The 6,884-nt window shown below is 49.1% G+C and overlaps 1 long non-coding RNA gene across 1 annotated transcript; it reads right to left on the bottom strand.

Annotated features, from left to right (window-relative positions):
- Window positions 1–1,457: 1,457 nt before the first annotated feature.
- On the bottom strand, window positions 1,458–3,989 carry LOC113974734. The gene is made up of 3 exons (XR_003536631.1): window positions 3,884–3,989; window positions 3,576–3,612; window positions 1,458–1,757 (listed from the first exon to the last, which is right to left on the bottom strand). It is a non-coding gene; the product is annotated as an uncharacterized LOC113974734 (long non-coding RNA).
- Window positions 3,990–6,884: the final 2,895 nt, after the last annotated feature.

Here is a 6,884-nt window from a genome sequence, read left to right as displayed (position 1 = left end):
AGCTCTGAAGATGGTGGGTATGTGACAGGCACCTACAAAATCCTGTTTGTCAACATGCTCTTCCTTTGTAGCAGAGGAGACAACTTATACCTGCCCTTTACCCATCTCTCTGAGCAGTTTTATGCCTGCCTTGTTGCTGTTTCTCTTCAGCCCACATCCTCCTTGCTTGTGGGAACGGCAGACTGGGCAGCATCAAAAGCCTTCCTGGAGTGGAGGTGTCTGACAGGGAGTGCTCTGCTGGAAGCCTGTTGTACAGGCAGGAGATAGATGGGCTTGATGTGATTTGCTCTTGACAAATCCATATTGGCTGCAACTCATCTCCTTGTTATCTCATTGATTTTTGGAGGGCTTGGAATTGGGTCTTCAGGGAAACAGGGCAGTGTGTATGAAGGTACGACAGCTTCCTATCTGCAGTACATGCCTTGTGTTGTTGGCCACTGCCCCTGAAGTGTCTCTCCTGGACCCCAAATGGCTTGTTGCTCCTCAGCACCCCTGTGGTGATGGGGTGGGTGTTTGTTCACGTCCCCTTGGTGGTGTTTTGTCACACCCTAGTGGCTTGATTGCACGGTGGCCATGGATGTGGTGCTGTCACAGGCCTCAGGGGACTTGCTTTTCGCTCTTCTTTTGGAAAAGTGATCTGGGGTTCAGTCCCCCCTTGTTCACAACATCCTGGTTGTCTCCTTGCAGGCAATGACAGTATTCAGTCCCAGATCATCCCACACTACAGCAGCCCTTGGGGTGCTGACCAGCTGTGCTGAGTGGAAGGTGAGCTTGTTTGTGCTGCTGTAGCAGCAATTACTTTCTCCTGCATTAAAAATGATGATGCTTCTTTTTCCCTTCTCTCATGATGAGACTTGGCTATGGAAAGGCAGGATGAGATGCCATTTCCTTAGTCCCTTTCCTCTAAGATCTCATAAAAAGCATTACAGTGCTGGAAAGTCACTCATGACAACGCCAGCAAAAATGGCAGCACCAATTCCTGCCCACTTGGAGGAAGGTTTAACTAAGACGGGTTATTAACTTACTCTTCTGTGGCTGCTGTGGGATCATATGTGTGTGATGCTGGGTGAGATTCTCACAGAGGGGATCTGCTGAAGGGTTGAGGGTCTGAACCTGAAGCCTGGTGCTGGCTCAGGACTGTTGTAGGGAGGGGTTGTAGGGGATGGGTACACTTGTAGATGATGCTTGTGACAGCTGAGGAGTGGTACCTGGTGGTGGTTGTGCTTTACCAGTCCTGGCCTCTCCAGGTCACAAAGCAGCAGAGGGATGCACAAAGCCAGCTTTGTAATGAGGGTGTTGATAGCAGGAGATGTGCTGACTGGCAGGGGGGCTCATCTCTGAGAGCTGGAAGTGACTGGATCCAGGGGCATGGGGGCAGCAGGACAGAGGAGAAGGTCATTCCTCTGTTCTTTAGAGCCCCAGAAATACAGCTGAATCTGGGGCAAAACATCTGGGCTGTGCTTGCTTTATTTATGTTTTTTCCTACCCATATCTCTGATCAGAAGCAAATCATGCACTTGAGTAGAAATTCAAGTAGTTCAGATTCCCCCAGAGAAGGCTGAGGTGACCTGGTAGATTTGCTCTGCAATGGTGCTCAAAAGAAACATCAGCAGCTTCATTCAGGGTCACTGAAGCTTCTTGTTGTCCACTGTAGGGTCACTTTGTGAATGCTCAGTTCCTGGGCTTGGTCTTCTCATACACTCTGGATTTTCCTCTCTTCCTTAGTTACTGGAGAGGGAGCAGAAACTCCGCAGCCACTGGGGAAGGAAAGCACTGGAATACTTGAAAAGCAATTAATGTTTGCCAGCACAGACCTAGCAGTGCATTGCTCCTTCCAGTCACATTCCCTGCCTCTGGCCCCCTCACCACCTGCTGCACTTTGTGGGTTTTCCTTTATCAGTTGCTTTTCATTTTCACTTGAGCTGTCGGTGAGAGCTGAAGTAGAAGTTCAGATTAAGTTGCAGCTGAGATGTGCTTTGCTGGGGATTATGGAGCTGGCTGTGTGTGTAGCTGTCAGGTAGGGCAGGAGGAACACAGCTTTTTAGCAGGCTGTGAGCAGACAGAAGTCTCTGATTTCCAGGGCTGAAAATTGTGCTCCCAGGCTCCAGTCTGCAGTGGTGTAACCAATACCACTTCCTTTATGGAACTGGTTGATTCAGACTAAATAAGATAGCTGGGCTGTGCTGACTTCCTTGGTGAATTGGAGCGTGGGTGGAGGCTCAGGCAGCACCTGGAGAAGGGTAAAGTCTGCTCCCACTGGTGCATTTTAGTCTGATACAGGTTCTAGGTGTAGTAGAGGGAAAACCTGAAGCTTTGACATATATCTCAGCTTTTTTAATTGTTTGGGTGAGCTCAGTTTCTGTAATTGCTTCCTTCAGGAAGCTCTCTGGCTGTGCCTGGAGAGGAGATGCATCACCTGAGGATTAAAATGCAACTGCTGTGAGCTGGGAGACAAAACCAGGCCAGAGCCAGCAGTTGCTGTGGAGGGAGGGCTTGGGCACCAGCAAATGGACATGTAGGGCTGGCCTGGGTGTGTGGACTGTAGTGAGTTAAAATAACCAACACTGTGTGGCTGTTTCTTTCAAAATGTTAAAAATATCCCAGCTTCTCCATAAATCCAGGAGGTGCAACTGCCATTGCCTAGCACAAGTGTGGATGACTGTCCTCCCTCAGAGCCTGGTGGGAGCTGTAATGCTTGTGCTGAGTTGATATTTTAAGGACCCTTACAGAGCAAATTGTCTGAGCCTTTAGTTTGGCAGCTGGGCTGACCCAGGTGGGATGTAAACCAGAGGTTCAGGGTGCTCTGCTCCTTTTGGTGACAGGATGGTGATCGGACCACACTTATTGCTCTCATGGGGCAGAAGGTCCAGCCCAGGAACTTGTGTGTGACTGACACTGCGTATTTTGAGCAGACTGTCATGTTGTACAAAGGGTCCTCCAGAGGTGTGAGAGACTCCCCCATCCTGGGGACCTGAGGCCCTGCTCTCAGGCTGGGCTAAGGCATCCTACTGTCCCCATCTCTGGAGCTCCCTGGGCTGCAGGGTTGCCCCGCCACGATGCCCCAGCACTGGGGTTATGTTGCTGCTGCTGTATAACACGAGCACAAAGAGCACAGCAATACTGTACCTTCACTCTGTCCCTCGTGCACACTGTGTCAGTGCAGCCTATTGCCAGGTACCAGTGGCACCCTCTCCCTCTGAGCCCTGGCTGATGGAAGCCTGATTTCCATCCTGCCACTTCCCGAGCTTTCTCTCCCTGCTGCTCTCATTTCCCTGAGTTTCTCCAGGAGGAATTCAACAGGGAAGCCTGCTGTTGCTGGAAGTACTGCTATTTTCAGAGCTATAATCTCCCACCTTACCTGTGCCGAACTCCCAGTGTCACAGGCACAGCCTTGCTTGCCACATGCTTCCAACTCAGGGATGCACTCAGCAGGAATGCTGCCACAGCTTTAGCAGTGGCCAAGGTGATCTCTAATAGCATCTGTGTGTTGTTGAGATAGTGCTTATCTGTTGGGAGGGAGTAAAGGAGCAAGCAGGCCTGACCTCCGGAGCACAAATGAGACTAAAACCTCGTACCTGAATCTCTCAGATGATCTATCAGATCTCCCTCCACCTACAGAAACATGGAAAAAAAACCAGTAAATGTGATAGCGAGGTACTAGAAGATGCTTGGTGGAAAGATGACTGTACTAATGGAGGGCAGTGAGAGGTAGTGTGGTACTTTCAGCCATGAAAGGCGCTATAAATTGGGTCCTGTGTGATGATGAGCCACTGTCGCAACATATGGCAGCCAGTGTGGGTTGTGAAGTCTGAGCCCCTCGGCGGGTGCCTACTGCCACCCAAAATGGCTCACAGCCATCTGCTGTGACTACCCCTCCTCCCACCTCCTGCTGCAGGCAAGGCCTGAGCCTGTGATTCCTGCTCGGAGCCTTCCCAGAGCAGCCCCATCGTTCTCTTGGAAGAGTTTGGAAAGCTGTAAACCCAAATGTTTCATGTAAACCCAAATGTTTCACGTAAACCTTCATGTCAACAGCATGTCCATGTGTTGGAGATATTACAGATGCCTCCTGCCCTCCTCAGCTGTTTGCTCCCTCTGGAAAGGGATTGGGGTGCTGCAAGAGCAGCAGTCCCAAGAGTTGTGTCCAGGCTGAAATTCCTCAAACAAGGGATGACAGTGAACGTTTGTTTAAAGTTCCATTCCATCTAATCTCCACAGATGCTAGTGAGATAACAACATTTTTTTGTGGGGTTACCCAGCAACGAAAAAATATTTGGGTCAAGTTGAGCTGTTTACATTCGTCTTGGTTTATCCATCTTGTAGGGAACGAAACAAGTTTCTTGTTCAGTTTTTCCCTCTTCATTTTATTTTTATCTTGATGCTTTGTATAAAAAGCATTCCATGTGAATCATGGATATTATGATTCCAGTCATGATGAAGGCGTTGTGACATCTCTGCTGTGGTGCTGGTACACGAGGGATGAGTAAGCTGTGCTCAGTGCAGTGAGACCCAGCCTGGTGTCTGTCTCCTGCACTTCCTTGGCCTTCTGGTTTTGAGTGGAGAGGCCCCAGTTTGTGAACTAGGGATGGTAATAGGAGTACAATTAAACTCCTATCTTCTAATGAGGTGCCCAGTGCCCCAGGGTTTCACACACCATTCTCCAGTCTGTCTGTGCTCTCAAGGGACCAGACCTTTTCTTTACACTCATATTATATTCTCATGGACTCCTCACTTTCTGATTCAAAGTAAAGGTGTAAATAACAAAATGTCCTTCAAAAGTCAGTTTCTGCTTTTAGTATGATCACGAAGTCGTGATAAAGAGACTTACTGAAGGATTGGTTGTGCTGGCCCTGGTCTTGTGGAAGGCTTAGTTGTCTGTGGAGATTTATCCACCCTAAAAAGCTTCATTTGATTGAAGATTGTCCCACAGCTATAGAGGAATATCCTATGCCTATCCCAATGATTTGGCCTCTCTGATGTGTGATTTGGGCTCTGTTGGTCTCATTGAATTAAAAAGATGGAGTCTGGAAAGCTAGCAATGATCAACCATCACCGAAGGAGAGCATCCTGCCTGTGAGCCCTCTGTGCTCACCACTCTCTACCTTTGGGCCTCTTTGGAAGTGGTGCCATGGGAAAGGAAGGAACTGGAGACAGATGATGCTGCACCAGTCCAAGGGAGTATCAGGCCTGGCTGAATTATCATAAAGCCTTACCTGTAATTAACTTGAGAATGTTCTCCTAACAGCCAGGGGCCTGTCCCATGCACAGGGCTCTTGGTGTTGTCACAGGGCTCTGGGTAAGGTGTGGATGGCTGCTTCCAGGGATACCTGGGGCTGCCATGGGAGGCCATTGTGTTGAATGCACGTGAATGGAAAGTAGGTCAGCAGTGGGGAGCAGGTCTTTGTGGGCATTAACATGTTGGGGTGTGCGTGTGTGTAAAACTTAGGGAATTAAAAAAACTGCAACCAAAGCTGTGTTTTATCCTCTCCTTCCCAGTGTGTGCTGTGAAGGGAAGAAGGGGTCTTCAGGGACAGCAGGATAGATCCTTCTCTGGAGCAAATCTTTGTAGCTCCGTTGATTTAGCTGGCACTTCACTGATTAATACCAGTCGAGAATCCAAGCTGGAGCGTTTTGTATGCTTGTAAATAATTGAACACCATGTGAATACAATGATGTAAGGGAGGATGGGAATAAAGCAGAGACTCTGAGAAATTTTAGGTTTTTTGGAACGAGGCTTTTATGTGGAAACATATTGGCATCTTGGCTGCGAGGCACTATGGTTGAGTGTGAGGGGTTTTTCATCGTAATTATAAGGACTAGAGCTGGAGAGCTGTTGAAACTGCGAAAAATGGCAAGCACATGTCAGATGGGGAGAGGGAGGCTGCTGCCAGCTGTTCTCCCCCTCCTGCTGCCTGACTGGGTTTGATAAATATGCATTATTTTTTAATACTAAAAATGAGTCCTAGTTCTGGCAAGGTGCTAAGTTGACAAACCTGAGATTAAAACCCTCGTTATCCAGGGTGAAGCAGCAACAGCACAAGCTTCCCCTGTGTGCCGAGGGATCCAGTTAATGTGCTGCTGCCTTGGTGGAGGCCAAGAGATGTGACTTGTGGTGATGGTGTTTTGTGATGTGGGCTACAGGCTCTTTTTACACGCTGGCTGCCAAATCCCTGCCCGTAAAAGTTGGCTTTTGATAGCATGGATTGGGGGGAGCTGATGTTGACCTGTCCCTCCTCACCAGTCTGGGAGCAGTTCCCAAATCCATGCCTCTCCTGTTTGCCCCTGTGTAACATGACTGTTCCAGCCTCTGCTCACAGGGAGATGTGAGGTTAGGAAATCAATTGATGTGTTTAAACCCATCTGCATGTGTGATTTAGGGACAAGACACGAGCCAAGTCAGTGGCCAGTGAGCTGGTGACTGCCCTTGGCTGCCAGGCAGGCGCTCCAGGGAGCCTGGATGGAGGGCTGCTGATATGTGGATGTGAGCTTCAAAGCTGGAGGCTTCCCAGGAGCTCCCAGGGGAGGAGATGAAGCTGTGAAGTCTGGAAGTGGGCCTTCAAGTCATAGATGAGATTCCTAGAGCTGTGTGTTATGCATGATCTGGTCACCTGGCAGAGAGGGACTGTACCTGCCTTCTATCTCCTCACGAACTGGGGAGATTAAAATCTGGATATTTGGAAAGACTTAATCATCTTCCTATAGATTAACGCCTGAATTCTGGAAAGATCCAGATTTGGTTAGAGCCTGTGGGCTTGTCTTTTTGCCCATCACAGAATAGGAATTTATGTCCCTAATTTCTTGTCCCCTTCCTGAGCCAGGGCTGAGGCAACTGTGCAGCACGGAGGCAGGAGCTGGAGGCAGGAGCTGGAGGCAGGAGCTGGAGGCAG

This window comes from Neopelma chrysocephalum, unplaced genomic scaffold (genome assembly GCF_003984885.1).
Source record: "Neopelma chrysocephalum unplaced genomic scaffold, ASM398488v2 Primary Assembly neopelma1_124, whole genome shotgun sequence".
NCBI lineage: Eukaryota > Metazoa > Chordata > Aves > Passeriformes > Pipridae > Neopelma > Neopelma chrysocephalum.
The sequence above is the reverse complement of the archived record's forward strand: the minus strand, read 5'-3'. Positions and strand labels throughout refer to the sequence as shown.